Raw genomic sequence first — 21,313 nt, forward strand, 5'->3', positions numbered from 1 at the left:
GTGTAACTGAATCACTTTTCCATATAGTAGAAATTAACACATTATAAATTACTATAACTAAATTAAAAAAGAATAATTACTCAAATGTAGTAGTGGAACATGAGATTTTCTGCCACCCAAGCCAATCTTATTCCATAGTGGTTATGCTTAGAGTGGAGTGGGGGCTCATAGGGGTCCTGTGTTTATTGGGATTATTTCTGTCAAAGGATTATTTGTGTTGAATCCTTTTTAATAAAATCCCTTTTGCTATTTTTTCCTTTTTTCCCTTCTTGTGCTCTTGCTTCTCATTCTCATTCATTGAATTTCATATTTTGCCTTTGTAATATGGTAAAGCTTTAAAGGAAATTTTAGGATCCTTCAGTCAAGTTTAATCAAAATCACTATAAGCTGAATATAGTTGAGTGAGAAGTATTTGTTTTGTTTAGTTAGAGACCTGTGCTACAGAATTTCTTTTATTTGTTCCCCTCTTTTTGAAGTGGTGTGGTCTGATGTAAGAAGCTTTAAGGTTATGAGACAGGAATTCAAGGCCTCACTAGGACATAGAACTTAAAAGTAACTTTACTGTTTTAAAGGGTGATGATGATGATAACTAAATCAAGGATTATTTGTCATTATTAAATGAGGTAATTTTAATGAAAGTATTTTGTAAGCAGAAACCTCCAAATAAGTGTAAAGGTTTGTCTTTGATTGGCTATGGCAGAAAGCAGTTGGCAAATCCAAAAGCCTAAATTCACTTTCTGATGTAGTCGAGCTATTTAAATTAAATGTACAATGTACGTTTATCTTTGTAGGGGTTTAAGAACTTCTGAGAGTCAAGATTCAAATCCTGGTATCTCTTTAAAGGCTATAACACTATGGGTCATAGCCATTACCATAGGGATCAAGAACATATTTTTGGCTATTAGGATGTACTGTATTTTTTTTTTTTTTCCTACAGAACAGAAGGGAGGAAAGCATAGTGAAAAAATAATCTCAGTATCTAGTAAAATGCCATACACTTTAAGTGCTTGATTAGTATATTAAGTATCGTTTCAAAGGAAATTGCCCTGAAACTTTGTCATATCAATCCTCAAGAGTGCAGTACTAGGGAAAACATTACTTAAACTCATGAATGGCTTTTAATTTGAGGCTAATGTCTAAATGCTTTATTTTAATGGAGATAAATAATGTAAAGTAATCTCTTCCCATGTACTCTAAAATAAAGCAATCATTCTCCTTTTATTTGCTGCTTTCAAAGTGTGGTGTTTGGATTAAATTAGTTAATGTATTTAGAATAGTTCCTGGTACATGGTGAGCACCACATGCTTGTTTACTCTTATATTTATTATCATTATGTTTTTTAATATTTTAATGACAGTATCAGTAATGCGACTTGACATTTGGGATCTTAGTTTCCTGAACAGGGATTGAACTCATGCCCCCTGCAGCAGAAGTGCAGAGTCCTAACCACTGGAACACCAGGGAATTCCCCATATTTATTGTCATTAAATGTTTTAATATTGCAATGACCATACATCAAAATGAATAACACCAAAAAAATGATGTCCTTTTCATCATAGAGGACTAGAATGCAACAGTAGGAAGTCAAGAGATACCTAAATAACTGGCAAGTTTGGCCTTGGAGTACAGAATGAAGCAGGGCAACAGCTAGCAGAGTTTTGCCAAGAGAATGTGCTGGTCATAGCAAACACCCTCTTCGAACAACACAAGAGATGACTCTGTACATGGACTTGGATGGTCAATTCCAAAATCAGATGGATTATATTTTTTGCAGCCGAAGGTGGAGAACATCTATGCAGTAAGCAAAAAAAGGAAAAAAAAAAAAAAGACCAGGAACTGACTGTGGCTCAGACTGTGAACTCATTTCAAAATTCAGACTTAAATTGAAGAAAGTAGGGAAAACCTCTAGGCCATTCAGGTATGACCTAAATCAAATTCCTTAGGATTATGCAGTGGAAGTGACAAATAGATTTAAGGGATTAGATCTGATAGACTGCCCAAAAAAACTGTGGACAGAGGTTTGTAACATTGTACAGAAGGTCGTGATCAAAACCATTCCCAAGAAAAACAAATGCTGCAAGGCAAAATGGTTGTCTGAGGAGACCTTACAAATAACTGAGAAAAGAAGAGAAATGAGAGGCAAAGGGGAAAAGGAAAGATATACCCATATGAATGCAGTGTTCCAAAGAATAGCAAGGAGAGATAAGAAAGTCTTCCTAAGTGAACAATGCAAAGAAATAGAGGAAAACAATAGAATGGGAAAGACTAGATATCTCTTCAAGAAAATTAGAGATACCAAGGGAACATTTCATGTAAAGATGGGCACAGCAAAGGACAGAAATGGTATGGACCTAATAGAAGAAAAAGATATTAAGAAATGGCAAAATACACAGAAGAAATATACAAAAAAGATCTTAATGACCCAGATAACCATGATGGTGTGGTAACATACCTAGAGCCAGGAATCTTGGAGTGCAAAGTGAAGAGGGCCTTAGGAAGCATCACTACGAACAAAGCAAGTAGAGGTGATGGAATTCCAGCTGAGCTATTTCAAATCCTAAAGGACGATGCTGTTAAAGTCCTGCACAATTTGGAAAACTCAGTAGTGGTCAAGGACTGGAAAAGCTCAGTTTTCATTCCATCCCACAGAATGGCACTGTCAAAGAATGTTCAAACTGCTGCACAATTGCACTCATCTAACATGCTAGCAAAGTAATGCTCAAAATTTTCCAAGGCAGGCTTCAACAGTATGTAAACTGACTTCAACAGTACGTGAACCAAGAACTCCCAGATGTTCAAGCTGGATTTAGAAAAGGCAGAGGAACCAGCGATCAAATTGCCAACATGTATTGGGTCATAGAATAAGCAAGAGAATTCTAGAAAAACATCTACTTCTGCTTCATTGACTATGAAAAAACTTTTGACTGTGTGGATCACAACAAACTGTAGAAAATTCTTCAAGTGATGGGAATACCAGACCTTAACTGCCTCCTATGAAACCTATATGCAGGTCAAGAAGCAGCAGTTAGAACTGGACATAGAAGAACAAACTGGTTCTAAATTAGAAACTGGTTCCAATTTTGTTCAAATGCAAAATGCCAGGCTGGATGAAGCAGAAGGTGGAATCAAGACTGCTAGGAGAAATATCAATAACTCAGATATGCAGATGACATCACCCTTGTGGCAGATACAGAAGAGCCTCTTGATGAAGATGAAAGAGGAATGTATAAAAGCTGGCTTAAAACTCAACATTCAAAACCTGAATATTATGGCATCTAGTCCCATCTTTTGTTGGCAAATAGACAGGAAAACCAGAGAAGGCAATGGCACCTCACTCCAGTACTCTTGCCTGGAAAATCCCATGGACGGAGGACCTGGTAGGCTGCAGTCGTGAAGAGTCGGGGTCGTGAAGAGTCGGACACGACTGAGCGACTTCCCTTTCACTTTTCACTTTCATGCATTGGAGAAGGAAATGGCAACCCACTCCAGTGTTCTTGCCTGGAGAATCCCAGGGATGGGGGAGCCTGGTGGGCTGCCATCTATGGGGTCGCACAGAGTTGGACACTACTGAAGTGACTTAGCAGCAGCAGACAGGAAAACAATGGAAATAGTGACAGACTTTGTTTTCTTGGGCTCCAAAATCACTGCAGATGGTGACTGTAGCCATGAAACTAAAAGATGCTTGCTCCTTGGAAGAAAAGCTATGACAAACCTAGACAGTATATTAAAAAGCAGAGACATTACTTTTCCGACAAAGGTCCGTCTAGTCAAAGCTATGATTTTTCCAGTAGTCATGTATGGATGTGAGAGTTGGACCATAAAGAAGGTTGAGTGAGAAAGAATTGATGCTTTTGAACTGTGGTGTTGGAGAAGACTCTTGAGAGTCCCTTGGACAGCAAAGAGATCAAACCAGTCAATCCTAAAGGAAATCAGTCCTGAATATTCATTGGAAGGACTGAAGCTGAAGTTGAAGCTCCAATACTTTGGCCACCTGATGGTAAGAGCTGACTCATTGGAAAAGACCATGATGCTAGATGACTGCAGGAGAAGGAGATGACAGTACAAGATGGTTGGATGGATCACTGACCCAATGGGCACGAGTCTGAGCAAACACTGGGAGGTGGTGAAGGACAGGGAAGACTGGCGTGCTGCAATGCATGGGGTTCAAAGAGTCGGACGTGACTGAGCAACTGAACAACAACTACCAGTAATGAAATGCAAGTTATGTTCTAAAATTATGAATGCCCTCTCCATTTTGAAATAAAAAAATAACTGATGAAGTAGTCTTATTTGTGAACTAAACTATGTCTTTGTGGCAAGTTGGAGTGGGAATCTTAAAAATATGATAAAAAGAACTAAACTGTATTTCTATAATCAGCAGAAAATTATTTTTTCTATTAGTAGGATGGAGTTCTCTTTATCTAAATAACTCCCTTAACTATCCCTTCAATCTGTGTATTGCCTAAATGGTCTTTCCCTAGTTCTGCTTAGTGCAGCCACAGTATTTAAAAAACAGACAGGGTATAGGACTTCCATATAAAGAGATATATTAATGTCCTACTGGTTCTAAGACCTAGTAGCTTATTTTTGCTTAAGTGTTGGCTACCCTCTGAGAATTTGAAGTACCTTTACTCACTATCTTTTTTTGTGCTCATGCTGCTGAAGACAAAAGGGTCATGATTTCCTTGTCTAGTACCCTCTTTGCCTTTTATTTATTTAATTTTTTTCTTTTATATTGGGGTATAGCTGAATAACAATATTGTGATAGTTTCAGGTGGATAGCAAAGGGACTCAGCCATAGATATACATGTAGCCATTTTCACCCACTATCCCTCCTTCCATCCTACCCCTGCTGGGAACCATACATTTGTTCTCAAAGTCTGTTTTGTAAATGAGTTCATTTGTATTGTTTCTTCTGAGATTCTACATAAAAGAGATGTCATAGATATATTTCTCCTTCTCTATCTGACTTACTTCACTCAGTATGATAATCAAGGTACACCCATGTTGCATTATTTCATTTTTTTTAATGGCTGCGTAATATTCCATTGTATACATGTGCTACATCTTCTTTATCCATTCCTCTCTCAGTGGATTTCTAGGTTTCTTCCATGTAATCATTTGTCACCATTTGCTGACACCCTATTGTAAACAGTGCTGCAGTGAACATTGGGGTGCTTGTATCCTTTCAGATTATGTTTATCCCAGGAGTGGGATTACAAGGTCATATGGTAGCTGTATTTTCAGTTTCTTAAGGAACCTCCATACTGTTCTCCATAGTGGCTGTACCAATTTACAATCAGCGTGTAAGGGAGAGTTCCCTTCTTTCTGTACCCTCTCTGGCAATTACTGTTTGTACGTTTTTTTGATGACAGCCATTTTGACTGTGGAAAGGTGATATCCCATTGTAGTTTTGATTTATATTTCTCTAATAATTAGTGATGTTGAGCATCTTTTCATGGGCCTCTTTGCCATCTGTATGTCTTCTTTGAGTTATGTCTCTTTAGGTCTTCCACCCATTTTTGATTGGATATTTTTTTTTGATATTGAGCTCCATAAGCTGTTTGTATATTTTGGAGATTAATCCTTTGACTGTTGTTTCATTTGCAAATATTTTCCCCCATTCTAAGTGTTGTCTTTTTGTCTTGTTCATGATTTTCTTTGCTGTGCAAAAGGTTTTAAGTTTAATTAGTTCCCAATTGTCTATTTTTGTTTTCATTTTCATTATTTCAGGAGGTGGGTCAAAAAAAGATCTTGCTCTGGTTTATGTCAAAGAGTGTTTTCTCTATGCTTACCTCTAAGATTTTTATAGTGTCCAGTCTTAATTTATGTCTTTAATCCATTTTGAGCTTATTTTTTGTGCATGGTGTTAGGTAGTGTTCTAATTTCATCATTTTACATGTTGCTGTCCAGATTTCCCAGCACCACTTACTCCAGAGGCTGTCTTTTCTCCATTGTATATTCTTGTCACCTTTGTCATAGATTAGCTGACCATAGGTGTATGGGTTTATCTTTGGGCTTTCTATCCTGTACCTTTGGTTTATATTTCTGTTTTTGTGCCAGTATCATACAGCTTTGATTACTGTAGCTTTTCAGCATAGTTTGAAGACAGGGAAGCTGATTCGTTCAGCTCCATTTTTCTTTTTCAAGATTACTTTGACTATTCTGGGTCTTTTGTGTTTACATATAAATTGTTAATTTTTTTGTTCTAATTCTGTGAAGAATGCCATTGGTAGTTTGATAGGAATTGCATTGATTCTGTAGATTGCCTTGGGTATTATATTCATTCTTCCAATTCAATAACACTGTATTTTTTCCATCTGTTTGTGTTCTCTTTGGTTTCTTTTATCTGTGTTTTATAGCTTTCTGAGTACAGGTCTTTTGCTTCCTTAGGTAGATTTATCCCTGAAAGTGAAAAGTGAAGTGTTAGTCCCTCAGTCATGTCCAATTCTTTGAAACCCCATGGACTGTAGTCCGCCAGGCTCCTCTCTCCATGAAATTCTCCAGGCAAGAATACTGGAGTGTATAGCCATTCCTTTCTCCAGGGTGTCTTCCTGACCCAGAGATCGAATCTGGGTCTCCTGTACTGCTGGCAGATTCTTTATCATCTGAACCACCAGGGAATCCCCAGCTTCATCCCACTGCAACAACAAAAAAATAAGATTTATTCCTAGGTGTTTTTTGTTGTTGTTGTTGCAATGGGAAATAGAATTTTTTCCTATTTATTGTTAGTGTATTGGAATGCAAGAGATTTCTGTGGATTAATTTTGTATAGTGTAACTTTATCAAATTCACTGGTTAGGGCCATTAGATTTTTGGTAGAATCTTTGGGATTTTCTACGTATAGTAACATGTCGTCTGCAAACATGATGGTTATACTTCTTCCTTTCCAATCTGTATTCCTTTCATTTATTTTACTACTTTGATTGCTGTGGTGAGGACTTCCAAAACTATATTGAATAAGAGTAATAAGAGTGGTCATCCTTGTTTTGTTCCTAATCTTAGGGGAAATGCTTTCTGTTTTTCACAGTTGAGTATGATATTTACTGTCAGTTTGTTGTATATGGCCTTTATTATGTTAATGGATGTTCCCTCTATCCCCATTTTCTGGAGAGTTTTTATTATAAATGTGTGTTGAATTTTTTAAAAGTTTTTTCTGCATCTATTATGATTATCATGATTTTTTAAAATATAAATTTATTTATTTATTATAATTTATTTATTACTTTACAATATTGTATTGGTTTTGCCATACATCAACATGAATCCACCACAGGTATACACATGTTCCCCATCCTGAATCCCCCTCCTTCCTCCCTCCCCATACCATATGCTGCATCACTGATTGATTTGTGTATACTGAAGAATTCTTGCATTTCTGGGACAAACCCAACTTTATTATAGTGTGTAATCCTTGTAATGTGTTGTTGGATTCTGTTTACTAGTATTTTGTTGAGGATTTTTGGCTCCATGTTCACCACTGACATTGGTCTACAATTTTCTTTTTTTCTAATATCCTCATCTGATTTTGGTAACAGGGTGATGGTGGCCTTGTAGAATAAATTTGGGAGTGTTCCTCCCTCTGAATTTTTCTGGAAAAGTTTTAGAAGGATCAGTGTTAACTTTTCTCTAAATGTTTGATAGAATTCACCTTTGAAGCCATCTGGTCCTGTGCTTTTGTTTGTTGGAAGATTTTTTATTTACAGTTTCAATTTCATTACTTGTAATTAGTCTGTTTACATTTTCTGATTCTTTCTGAGTCAGTCTTGGAAGGTTGTACTTTTTGAAGAATTTTTCCATTTCTTTGAGGTTATCCATTTTATTGGTGTGTCATGGCTTATAGTAATCTCTTATGATCCTTTGTATTTCTACAGTGTCAGTTGTAGCTTCTCCTTATTCATTTCTAATTTTATTAGTTTGTGTCCTCTCCCTTTTTTTTTTCTTGAGGATTCGGGCTGAAGTTCTATCATTTATCTTCTCAAAGAACCAACTTTTGCCTTTATTGGTCTTTGCTATTGTTTTCTTCTTTTTTATTTCATTTATTTATGCTCTAATATTTATGCTTTAATTCTACTGACTTTGGGTTTTCTTTGTTCTTTTTTCTCTAGTTGATAATTTAGGTGTAATGTTAGATTGTTTATTTGAGATTTTTTTTTGTTTCTTGAGGTGATAGTGAATGGCTATAAACTTTACTCTTAGAACTGCTTCTGAGGCATCCAGTAGGCTTTGATTCATTGTGTTTTCTTTACCATTTGTTTCTATATATTTACTATTTCTTTAATTTTTGCAGTGATCATTTGGTTATTTAGCAGCACACTTTTAGTCTCCATGTGTTTTTTTTTAAACTTTTTTCCTATGTTCGATTTCTAGTCTCATAGCATTATGGTTTGGAGAAGGCAATGGCACCCCACTCCAGTACTCTTGCCTGGAAAATCCCATGGATGGAGGAGCCTGGTGGGCTGCAGTCCATGGGGTCGCTAAGAGTCGGACACGACTGAGCAACTTCACTTTCCCTTTTCACTGTCATGCATTGGAGAAGGAAATGGCAACCCACTCCAGTGTTTTTGCTTGGGACGTTCTCCCAGGGATGGGGGAACCTGGTGGGCTGCCGTCTATGGTGTCACACAGAGTCGGACACAACTGAAGCGACTTAGCAGCAGTGGTAGGAAATTATGGTTGGAAAATATGCTTGATAAACCTCAATTTCCTTAATTTTTCCTAGGCTTGATATGTGACCCAAGATTTGTTCTATCCTGGAGCATGTTCCATGTGTACTTGAGAAGAAAGTGTACTTTGCCACTTTTGGGTAGAATATCTTATAAAAATCAATTGAATCTATCTGGTCTATTGTGTCATTTGATGCTTGTGTTTCCTTATTTATTTTCTGTCTGGATAACTGTTGATTGGTGTAAGTGGGGTATTAAAGCCCTCCACTATTCTTATGTTAAAGTTCATTTTTCCTTTGATGATTGTTACCATTTGCTTAAGTATTGAGGTGCTTTTATGTTAATTACATAAATACTTAAACAATTGTTACATATTCTTGAATTAATCCCTAGATTGTTGTGTAGTACCATTCCTTATCCATTGAAACAGTTTTTATTTTAAAGTATATTTTGGCTGATATGAGCATTGCTAATCCAATTTTCTTTTGATTTACATTTGCATGGAATATCTTTTTCCATCGCCTCACTTTCAGTCTGAATGTGTCCCTAGATCTTAAGTAGATCTGGTAGGCAGCGTATCCGCTTTATGAATCTCAGCTTTGTTGCTATGAAGGGGCTTTGTAGCTCAGTCAAATGAATCAAGGTAAATAGATGTGGTCAAGCAGGAGACGGTAAGATTGAACATAGACATGTTAGGAATCAGTGAACTAAAATGGATGGGAATGGGAGAATTTATATCAGATGACCATTATATCTACTACTGCAGGCAAGAATCCCTTAGAAGAAATGGAGTAGCATTCACAGTCAACAAAAGAGTCTGAAATAAACAACAAGAGAGCTTGTTTGTAATCTCAGAAATGAGAGTAATCTCAGTTCAATTCCAAGGCAAATCATTCGACATCACAATAATCCAAGTCTGTGCCCTAACCACTGATATCAAAGAAGCTGAAGTTGACAAGATCTTTGAAGACCTACAATACCTTCTAGAACTAATATCAAGAAACGATGTCCTTTTCATCATAGGGGACTGGAATGCTAAAGTAGGGAGTCAAGAGATACTTGAAGTAACAGGCAAGTTTGGCCTTGGAGTACAAAATTAAGCAGGACAAAGACTAACGAAGTTTGGTCAAGAGAATATGCTGGTCATAGCAAATACCCTTTTCCAACAACCCAAGAGGTGACTATACATGGACATCACCAGATGGTCAACACCCAAATCAGACTGATTATGTTCTTTGCAGACAAAGATGAAGAAGCTTTATACAATCTGTAAAAACAATGTTCTGAGATGACTATGGCTTAGATCACGAGCTCCCTATTTCAAAATCCAGGCTTAAATTGAAGAATGTAGGAAAACCCACTAGGCCATTCAGGTATGATCTAAATCAAACCCCTTATGATTATACAGTGAAAGTGACAGATAGATTCAAGAGATTAGATCAGGTAGACAGAGTGCCTAAAGCACTGTGGGCAGAAGTTTATAACATTGTATAGGAAGCAGTGGCCAAAACCATCTGAAAGAAAAAAAAAATACAAGAAAGCAAAGTTGTTGTCTGAGGAGGTTTACAAATAGCTGAAAAAAGAAGAGAAGAGAAAGGCAAGGGAGATAGGGAAAGATATATCCATCTGAGTGCAGAGTTCCAGAGAATAGCAAGGGGAGATAAAAACACTTTCTTAAATGAACAATGCAAAGAAATGAAAACAATAGAATGGAAAATACTAGAAATATTTTCAAGAAAATTGGAGATACCAAAGGAATATTTCTTGCAAGGATGGGTATGATAAAGGACAGAAATGGTAAGGACCTAACAGAAGCAAAAGAGATTAAGAAGAGGTGACAAGAATACATAGTAAGACTATACAAGGAAAGTCTTAATGTCCTGGATAACCAGAATGATGTGGTCACTCACCTAGAGCCAGCCATGCTAGAGTGTGAAGTCAAGTGGGCCTTAGGAAGCATTACTGTGAACAAAGCTAGTGGAGGTGGTGGAATTCCAGCTAAGCTATTTAAAGTCCTAAAATATGATGTTGTTAAAGTGCTGCACTCAATATGTCAGCAAGTTTGGAAAACTCAGTAGTGGCCACAGAACTGGAGACGGTTAGTTTTCATTCCAATCCCAAAGAAGGGCAGTGCCAAAGAACGTTCAAACTGCTATACAATTGTACCTATTACACATACTAGAAGGTTATGCTCAAAATCCTTCAAGTTAGGCTTCAGCAGTACATGAACTGAGAACTCTGGATGTACTAGCTGGATTTAGGAAAGGCAAAGGAACCAGAGATCAGATTGCCAACATTCGTTAGATCATGGGGAAAGCAAAGGAGTTCCAGAAAAACATCTACTGCTGTTTCATTGACTGTATACAAGTCTTTGTGTGGATCACAACAGACTGTGGGAAATTCTTAAAAGTGATAGAAATACCTGACCACCTTACCTGTCTCCCGAGAAACCTGTATGCAGTCAAGAAGCAACAGTTAAAAATGAACATAGAACAATTGACTGGTTCAAAATTGGGAGAGGACTATGACAAGGCCATGTATTGTCACCCTGCTTATTTAACTTATATGCAGAGACCATCATGCAAAACTCTGTGCTGAATGAATCACAAGCTGGAATCAAGGTTGCTGGGAGAACAACCTCAGATATGTGGATGATACCACTCTAATGGCAGAAAATGAAGAGGAACTGAAGAGTCTCTTGATGAGTGTGAAAGAGGAGAATGAAAAAGCTGACTTGAAATTCAACATTAAAAATACTAAGATCATGGCATCTGGTCCCATCACTTTATGGCAAATAGAAGGGGAAAAAGTGGAAGCAGTGAGAGATTTTGGAGAAGGCAATGGCACCCCACTCCAGTACTCTTGTCTGGAAATCCATGGGCAGTGGAGCCTGGTAGGCTGCAGTCCATGGGGTCGCTAAGAGTCGGACATGACTGAGTGACTTCACTTTCACTTTCACTTTCATGCACTGGAGAAGGAAATGGCAACCCACTCCAGTGTTCTTGCCTGGAGAATCCCAGGGATGGGGGAGCCTGGTGGGCTGCCATCTATGGGGTCGCACAGAGTTGGACACGACTGAAGTGACTTAGCAGCAGCAGCAGCAGTGAGAGATTTTATTTTGTTGGGCTCCAAAATCAGTTTATGGTGACTGCAGCCGTGAAATTAAAATTCCATGCTTGTTCCTTTTAAGGAAAGCTCTGATAAACCTAGACAGCATATTAAAAAGCAGAGACATCACTTTGCCATCAAAGGTCTGTCTAGTCAAAGCTATGGTTTTTCCAGTAGTCATGTATGGATGTGAGAATTGAACCTTAAAAAAGGTTGTATGCTGAAGGAGTGATATGTTCAAATTGTGGTGCTGGAGAAGACTCTTGAGAATACCTTGGAATACAAGGAGATCAAGCCAGTAAAAACTAAATTAAATCAACCCTGAATATTCTTTGGAAGGGCTAATCCTGAAGCTGAAGTTCCCAAACTTTTGCCACCTGATGCAAAGATCCAGCTAATTGGAAAATACTGTGATGCTGGAAAGATTAAAGGCAAAGGAGAATGGGATGGCAGAGGATGAGAAAGTTAGTAAGCATCACTGACTCAATGCACATGGATTTGCCCACGTTCTGGGAGATATTGGAAGACAGGAAAGTCTGGTGTGCTGCTTTCCATGTAGTCACAAAGAGGTGGACATGACTTAATGACTGAACAACAACAACATTTTGCTGACAAATGTTCATATAGTCAAAGCTATGGTTTTTCTGATAGTCATGTACAGTTGTGAGAACTGGTCCTTAAAGAAGGTTGAGTGCCAAAGAATTGATGCTTTCAAATTGTGGTGCTGGAAAAGACTTTTGAGAGTCACTTAGAGATACTGGTATGCTATAATCCATGGAATGGCCAAGAGTTGGACATGACTTAATGATTGACCACCACCACCAAGAAGGCAGCATATACATGGGTCTTGCTTTTCTATCTATTCAGCCAGTCTGTGTCTGTTGGTTGGGGCTTTTAATTCATTTACAGTTAAGGTAATTATGATATGTATGTTCCTATTGCCATTTTCTTAATTGTTTTGGGTTTGTTTTTGTGGGTCATTTGCTTCTGTTGTTTCCTTCCTAGAGAAGTTTCTGTAGCATTTGCTGTAAAGCTGGTTTGCTGATGCTGAATTCTCGTAACTTTTGCTTGTCTGTAAAGTTTTTGATTTCTCCATCAAATCTGAGTGAGATCATTGCTGGGTAGAACAATCTTGACTGTAGATTTTTCCCTTTCCTCACTTTAAATTTATTCTGCCACTCCCTTCTGGCCTGCAGGGTTTTTTTTTCTGAAAAGTCAGCTGATAGCCTTATGGGGATTCCCTTGTGTTTGTTTTTTGCTTTTCCCTTGGTGCTTTTAATATTTTTCCTTTGCATTTGGTTTTTGTTAGTTTGATTAATATGTGTCTTGTTGTGTTTCTCCTAATGTTTCTCCTGTTTGGGACTCTATGTACTTCCTGTTCTTTGGTGGTATTTCCTTTCCCATATTAGTGAACTTTTTTACTTATAGTAAATATATAGTAAATCTTCAAATATTATCTCCGACCCCTTTCCTCCTTCTTCTGTACCTCTATAATTCAAATGTTGCCATGTTTAGTATCATTGCAGAATTCTCTGAGATTGTTCTCAATTCTTTACATTCTTTTTTCTTTTTCTTGTTCCTCGGCCATTATTTACATCATTCTATCTTCCAGCTCAGTTATTGCCTTCTGCCTCAGTTATTCTGTCCTTGATTCCTTCTACAGTGTTTTTAATTTCAGTTATTGTGTTGTTTGTCACTGTTTGTTTTTTCTTTAGTTCTTCTAGATCCTTGTTAAATGCTTCTTGCAGTTTATCCATTTTATTTTGAAGGTTTTTACTTGAACTTTATTTTGAACTTGTTTGCTGTCATTATTCTAAATACTTTTTGAGATAGGTTGCCTATTTCCTATTCATTTATTTGGTATTGTAGGTGTTACCTTGCTTTCCCATTTTTTTGTTGCCTTTGTTTTTTGATGGGTGGGACTGTGTTCCCCAAGTATTTGACCTCAGGTTTCCAGCAATGGGATGTGCAAGCTGTTGTGTAGAGCTGGGTCTTGGTGTTGAGATATGGACCTCTGGGATACTTCACTTTGATTCATATTTCCTGGGGCTTGACTTTATCTGTTACTCCAGTACTTTGGACTAATGTCTCCTATAATAGGAGCTCAAGCCTGATCTCTGGCCTGTGAGCTGGGATCCTGCAGAGTGCAGCAACAACAACACAAAAGAAACAGAACAATAATAAAGAAGAAAAAAATAAAATACATTTAGAAAACTAACAAATGTATTAGAAAAAATCAAGAAACTATATGAAACAAGCAGTGGAGGATAAAACTGAACTCCAATAGCAAAGAAGAAAGAGCATAATCATATTTAAAAAATAAAAGGGAGCAGAACAATAGAATAAAAATAAAATATTCAGAAAACTAGCAAATAAATTAGAAAAAATAAGACTACTTATGAAACAACCACTGAAGGGTGAAAGTAAACTCCACTAGCAAAAAACAAACCCCTCCCACCAAAAGAAAAGAAGGAAGAAAAAACCTTGTGTTTTGAGGGCTGGGGTTTAGGTGAGGAAGGGTTTAGGTGATGACCGGATTTCGGTGGTGTCAGAGTCCAGCATTCCATGCCCCAGAAAAAGCCCTGGGTGAAGATGGGGGTGAACTCGGGCTCAGCCTAGTCAATGGGGACTTCAGAATGCCTCTGGCTTCAGGGCATGGAGGGCCAGGCCTGGGGCCTCAGGAGGCTCCTCAGGGCCAAGGAGTAGGGAAATACCTGGCAATTTCCCTGCTCCTTGAACCCAGAGGGACCATCCTCCAGCTGACTTGGCTCCTTTACGTCCTGACACCACCTAAACCTGGCCAGTTCCTCCATTCATGCACACAGGAGCTACATGGGTGGAGGGGGCCCTGAAGGATGGAGGGGGGCCCAGGTGATCGAGGGGAACCTGAGTGGCAGAGGGGGCCCCAGATTGTGGAGGTGGCCCTCAAGTGTGGAGGGGCCCTGGAAGGCTGAGGGACCCTGCAAGGCAGGATCCCAGCCTGGAGCCTTAGGAGGCTCCTTGGGACTGAGTGGTCACACAGAGGTACCAAGGAGCCTCCCAAGGGTGTCCCGGGGGACCCTCCCCCAACTGGTTTGGCTCTTTCTCCTTCCCTGCTCACTCTCATGCCCAAAAGACTTACTAGGGCAAAGAGTGCCCCAGAGGTTGGAGGACCAGGCTCGGGGCCTTAAAAGACTTCCCAGGGATAAGTGGGTGGGGGAACATCAAGAGTGTTCTCCCTAATTCACCTACTCTGAGGGTCTTTCCTCCTCCCCACTGATCTGGAAGCAAGCATGCCTCTTCTGATGCTTGAACCACTGCTCTTCACTCCTTCAGCCACCCCTCACCTGTGCTAGGCCTGTTGAGCCTTCACTTCTCTTCCTGCCCCTTGCTCCCCACTACATCCTACCTGGTTGCTCAGGGGTTCCTCCCATCTGCCTGGTTGTTTGAGGTCCCCCACCAGAGTTTGGTGAGTGTCCTAGATGTGAGGAGACAGGAACTCCCTGTCTTCTGTCTCTGCCATCTTGGTTTTACCTCCAGGAGTTTTAAAATCTCAGTTTCGATTTCAGTTATTGTGATTAGTCTCTTTATAGTTTCTATTTCTTCTTAATTCAGTCTTGGGAGACTACCTTTCTAAGAATTTGTCAATTTCTTCCAGGTTGTTCATTTTATTAGCATACAGTTGCTTGTAGTAGTCTCTTACGATCCTTTGTATTTCTATGTTGTTGGTTGTAACATTGTTTTTTTTTTTTTTTTAATCATTTTTCATTTAAGTGATTTGAATTCCTTTCCCTTTTTTCCCTAATAAGTCAGGCTAAAGGTTTATCACTTTAGTTTATGTTTTCAAAGAACCAGCTTTTAGTTTCATTGATCTTTGCAATTGTTTCCTTTGTCTCTGTTTCATTTGTTTTTGTTCTGATCTTTATGTTTTCTTTCCTTCTACTAATTTTAGATTTTATTTGTTCTTCTTTCTCTAGTTGTTTTTGGGGGTAAGGTTAGATTGTTTATTTGATATTTTCCTTGTTTCTTGAGGTGATGTTTTATTGCTGTAAACTTCCCTCTTAAAAGTGATTTTGCTGCATCCCATAGGTTTTGGATTATTCTACTTTCATTTTTATTTGCCTGTAGTAATTTTTTGATTTCCTGTTTGATTTCTTCAGTGATATATTGGTTATTTAGTAGCATATTTTAGCCTCCATTCCTGTTTTTTCTCATAGTTTATTTCTAACCTCATAGTATTGTGATCAGAAAAGATGCTTGATATGATCCCAATTTTCTTAAATTTACATAGACTGGCCTTGTGGTTGATCTTGGAGAATATTCTATGTGCACTTGAGAAGAATGTGCACTGTGGTGCTTTTGGATGAATGCTCTATAAATCTGATCTAATGTGTTATTTAAGGCTATGTTTCCTTATTAATTTTCTGTCTGGGAGATCTATTGACAAAGATGGGGGTGTTAAAATTCCCCAGTGTTATTAGGTTACTGTTGATTTCTCCCTTTGTGGTTATCAGTATTTGTTTTACATATTGAGACTGAGGTGCTACTTGGGTGCATAAGTGTTTACAATTGTTATGTCTTCTTCCTGGATTAATCTTTTGATCATTGTATAGTGTCCTTCCTTGCCTCTTGTTATATTCTTATTTTAAACTCTATTTTGTCTAATATGAGAACTGCTACTCTAGTTTTCTTTTGATTTCCAGGTGCATGGAATATCCTTTTCCATCCATCCACTTTCAGTCTATATGTGTCCCTAAGTCTGAGGTGGGTCTCCTGACTAGAGGAGTTCCTTTAACATTTGTTGTAAAGCTGATTTGGTGATGCTGAATTCTCTTAACTTTTGCTTGTCTTTAAAGTTTTTGCTTTCTCCTCAAATCTGAATGACAGCCTCACTGGGTAGATTATTTTTGGTTCTATGTTCTTTCCTTTCATCACTTTAAATATACTGTGCCATTCCTTTCTGCCTTGCTAAGTTTCTGCTGAGAAATCAGCTGATAACTTTATGGGAATTTCCTTGATTTATATTCTATTGTTTTTCTTAATATTTTATCTTTAATTTTTGTCAGTTTGATTACTAGGTTTCTTGGCCTGTTCCTACTTGTTTTTATTCTGCCTAGGACTCACTGAGCTTCCTGGACTTTGTTGACTGTTTTTTCCTTGTGTTATGGACATTTTTGCTATATTTCTTGAAATATTGTCTCAGGTCTTTTCTCTTTCTCGTCTCCTTCTTGGACCCTTATAATGAGAAATTTGGTGTGTTTAATGTTGTCTCAAAGATCTCTAGGTTCTCTCCATTCTTTTTTTCTTTATTCTGTATTGTGGCAGAGATTTACACCATTCTGTCTTCCAGGTCACTTATCCATTCTTCTGCATCATTAATTCTGATGTTGATTCCTTCTAGTTTATTTTTTTTTTTCAGTTTGTGTATTATCCATCCCTGTTTGTTTATAATTCTTCTAAATGCTTATTAAACATTTCTTGTGTTTTCTCAATCTTTCCCTCCATTCTTTTTCAGAGTTCCTGATCATCTTTACTGTCATTATTCTGAATTCTTTTTCTGGAAGGTTGCCTATCTCCTCTAAATTTAGTTGTTTTTCTGGTGTTTTACTTTATTCCTTCATCTGGGACATAATCTTTTGCCTTTTGATTTTGTTTAACTTTCTTTTATTGTGGTTTTTGTTCTGGAGTCTGCAGGATTGTAGTTCTTCTTGGTTCTTCTGTCTTACCTTTAGCGGATGAAATTATCTCAGAGGCTTGTGCAAGCTTCTTGATGAGAGGAACTGTCTCTTTGCCTTTTAGAGTCCATCTTTCTGCTTTCAAGTTCCTTTAGCCATATGAAAACGGAGAGCATCTGTGATCACTAACACTTAAATTTAACATGTATTTACTCATATGTGTTGTTCCTCTTTGTGAAACACAGTTGTAACTCCATGAAAAGGAGTGTGTTTCTTCCAGTTTAAGGGATATCAGGCGATTGAAGGTAAATGCTGGCAAGTATATCTTACATGTTTCTGGGGGAGGTGAAGGTGCTTTTCCTAATCTTTTTCTCCAGAATTTTAAACATTTAATTTTGTACTGGGGTATAGCTGATTAACAGTGTTATGGTACTTTCAGGCGAACAGAAGAAGGGACTCAGTCATACACATGCATCCATTCTCCACCAAATGCCACTCTCATCCTGGCTGGCACATAACGTTGAACAGAGTTCCATGTGCTATACATTAGGTCTTTGTTGGTTATCCATTTCAAATATAGCAGTGTGTACTTGACCTTCCCAAAGTCCCTAACTATCCCTTTCCTCTAGCAACTATAAGTGTGTTTTCTAAGTCTATGAGTCTCTTTCTGTTTTGTAAGTAAGTTCATTTTGTATCATTTCTTTTTGTATTCCACATGTAAGGGATGTCATGTGATATTTCTCCTCTGTCTGACATACTTCACTCAGTATGGCACTGTGGGTCCATCCATGTTGCTGCAGATGGAATTATTTCATTCTTTTTAATGACTGAGTAATATTCCATTGAATGTATATACCACTTCTTCTTTATCCACTACTCTCTTAGTGGACATTTAGGTTTCTTCCATGTCTTGGATATTGTCAGCAGTGGTGTAATGAACATTGGGGGTGCATATATCCTTTTGATATCATGTTTTTCTCCAGATATATGCCCAGGAGTGGGATTGCAGGGTCATATGTTAGTGCTTTAAGTTTTTTAAGGAATCTCCTTGCTGTCCTCCATAGAGACTGTATCAATTTACATTCCCATCAACAGTGTAGGAGGGTTTCCTTTTCTGCACACCCTATCCAGCATATGTTGTTTGTGAGTGTTTTTAATGATAGCCATTCTAACTGGTGTGAGGTAATATTTCATTGTAGTTTTAATTTGCATTTCTCTAATAACTAGTGTGAAAGCCACTCAGTCGTGTCTGGCTCTTTGTGAACCTGTGGACTATAGTCTGCCAGGGTCCCCTGTATATGGAATTCTCCAGGAAAGTATACTGGAGTGGGTGGCCATTCAGTTCTATTGGTTGGGGATCTTTCCAACCCAGGAATCAAACCCAGGTCTCCCACATTGCAGGCAGATTCTTTACCATCTGAGTCAACAGGGAAGCCCTAATAACAAATGATGTTGAACATCTTTTCATGTGCCTATTGGCCATCTGTATGTCCTCTGGAGAAATGTCTATTCAGGTCTTCTGCCCATTTTTTGAATGGATTGTTTGCTTTGATGCTATTAAGCATCATAAGCTGTTTGTAAATTTTGGAAACTGCCGGGAGCCAGCAGGGGGGTTCCCACCCATGACAAAGGTCATGTGGAGAGGACCTGACATGCAAAGGCGAATCAGAACTTGAGGGGCCCCCTGGATCTGCTCGAGCATCTACCCCAAAACCAAAATCTGTCTGTTTTACTGTTTACGACTTTCACCAACTCTTCTGACATTGGCGGGGGGCTATCCCCAACCACCTTTCTCTGTAGAAAATCAACTTAGAACTCTAGTTAATAAGTCTCCAGGGTATAATAGGTGTGTTCCAATTCAAATCCCTCAGATAGCTTTCTAACTTGCCTGACAGGTTTCCGGACTCTTTACAGCTACACATGAAATTGTTCACAGCCTCCCAACCATGAGAGGCACGGGAGGCTTAAGATATTCTAACAATGCAGAGCTTCTCAGGGAGTTAAGAAATTATTAGAATAGCACTGGTGGAGGGTTTCATTGTTGAGCCAATACTTGCTGCCAAGTTTCCACATCCCCTGTATTGTGTCCTTGGGAGTATATTGATATAGTTGGTATATAGGGAAAATAAGTAGTAACTTTGGTGTTAACAACCTTGGACCCTTGAGTTAATAAATTCTTTTCTTGTTATAGCCCACCACACCTTTGCCCTATAGGAATGCAACTTTATCTAATGCTTTCAGAGGGTGGTGCCTGACTTTAGAATAATCACCTTTAGAGAAAATAAGTTTTCTGATTGACTAACCATTATTCAGAAGAAAGGGTCATAAAATGTTAACAGGCCTCCTGGCCAGAAGATGATGTAAGTCACCTAAAGCCTTTTGCATATGATAAGTTTGCAGAAAGAAAGCCTGGCTTCGATAAGGGTCAAGGACTGCTGACCTTGCATGACTCTACACCCCCTATTATCCTCTATGCACAACTTAAGGTATAAAAGTTACTTTGGAAAATAAAGTTGCGGGCCATGCTCATCAAGCTTGGTTTCCCCATGTCGTTCTTTCTTGTTTCCTTTTCTCTCCTTTTCTTCTCTGTTCTTTCTTCAGGATGACTAATTTGGAGTGTGGGGGCCCTCTGAGACCACTTACCTGCCCAGGCTTCTAAGACCCACTCGAGAAGGTGCCTAACGCGGGGCACCGTCAGCTATTCGAGAGGGCACCTGTGGCCTCCGTGGTCAGTGCAAACCTGATGTCACAGGTTTTATTGGCTTTCTGAGTAAACCAGTTAGATCAAGCCTCTGTCTCTCCCCTTTTGCTATTCTTTCACCAGGGAACCCCTGGATCCAACCGGGGCTGGACCCCGGTAGGAGACCTATCCCTTATTGGTCAAATCATTTACAAAGATTTTCTCCCAATCTGTGGGTTGTCTTTTCGCTTTGTTTATTGTTTCCTTTGCTGTGCAAAAGCTTTTGAGTTTAAGTAGGTCCCATTTGTTTATTTTTGCTTTTATTTCCATTATTTTGGGAGGTGGATTGAAAAAGATATAGTTGTGAATTTTGTTAGAGAGTGTTCTACTTATGTTTTCCTCTAGGAGTTTAATAGTGTCTGGTCTCACATTTAGGTCTTTAATCCGTTTTGAGCTTATTATTGTGTATGGGGTTAAGGAATGATCTAATTTCATTTTTTTACATGTGCTTGTCCAATTTTCCCAGTACCATTTGTTGAAGAGACTGTCTTTCCAACATTGTGTAGTCTTGCCTCCTTTGTCATAGTATAACTGACCATAGGTGCATGGGCTTATTTCTGGGCTTTCTATCCTGTCCCATTGCTTTGTATATCTGTTTTTGTGCTAGGGCCATACTGCTTTGATAACTGTAGTATAGTCTGAAGTCGGGGAACCTGATTCCTCCAGCTCTGTTTTTCTTTTTCAGAATTGCTTTGAATATTCTGGGTCTTTTGTGTCCCCATAAAAATTCTGAGATTTTTTTGTTCTGAAAGTGAAAGTGTTAGTTGCTAAGTTGTGTCCGACTCTTTGCAATCCCATGGACTGTAACCCACCAGACTCCTCTGTCCATGAAATTCTCCAAGCAAGAATACTGGATGCTATTGGTAATTTGATCAGGATTGCACTGAATCTGTAGATTGCCATAGGTAGTATAGGTATTTTGACAATATTGATTATTCCAATCCAAAAACATGGTATATCTTTCTATCTATTTATGACTTCTTCAGTTTCTTTCATCAGCATCTTATAGTTTTTGGAGTACAAGTCTTTTGTCTGATTAGGTCAGTTTATTCCTAGATATTTTATTATTTTCGATGTAGTGGTAAATGGAATTGCTTCTTGAATGCCTCTTTCTGATCTTTTGTTGTTAGTCTATAGAAATGCAA

The 21,313-nt window shown here is 38.3% G+C and overlaps 1 protein-coding gene across 3 annotated transcripts in view; it reads left to right on the forward strand.

Annotated features, from left to right (window-relative positions):
* GUCY1A2 (guanylate cyclase 1 soluble subunit alpha 2) overlaps window positions 1–21,313 on the forward strand; it is a 586,113-nt gene that overhangs the window by 123,642 nt on the left and 441,158 nt on the right. The window lies entirely within an intron of this gene.

The sequence above is a fragment of the Bos taurus genome, chromosome 15 (assembly GCF_002263795.3).
Source record: "Bos taurus isolate L1 Dominette 01449 registration number 42190680 breed Hereford chromosome 15, ARS-UCD2.0, whole genome shotgun sequence".
NCBI lineage: Eukaryota > Metazoa > Chordata > Mammalia > Artiodactyla > Bovidae > Bos > Bos taurus.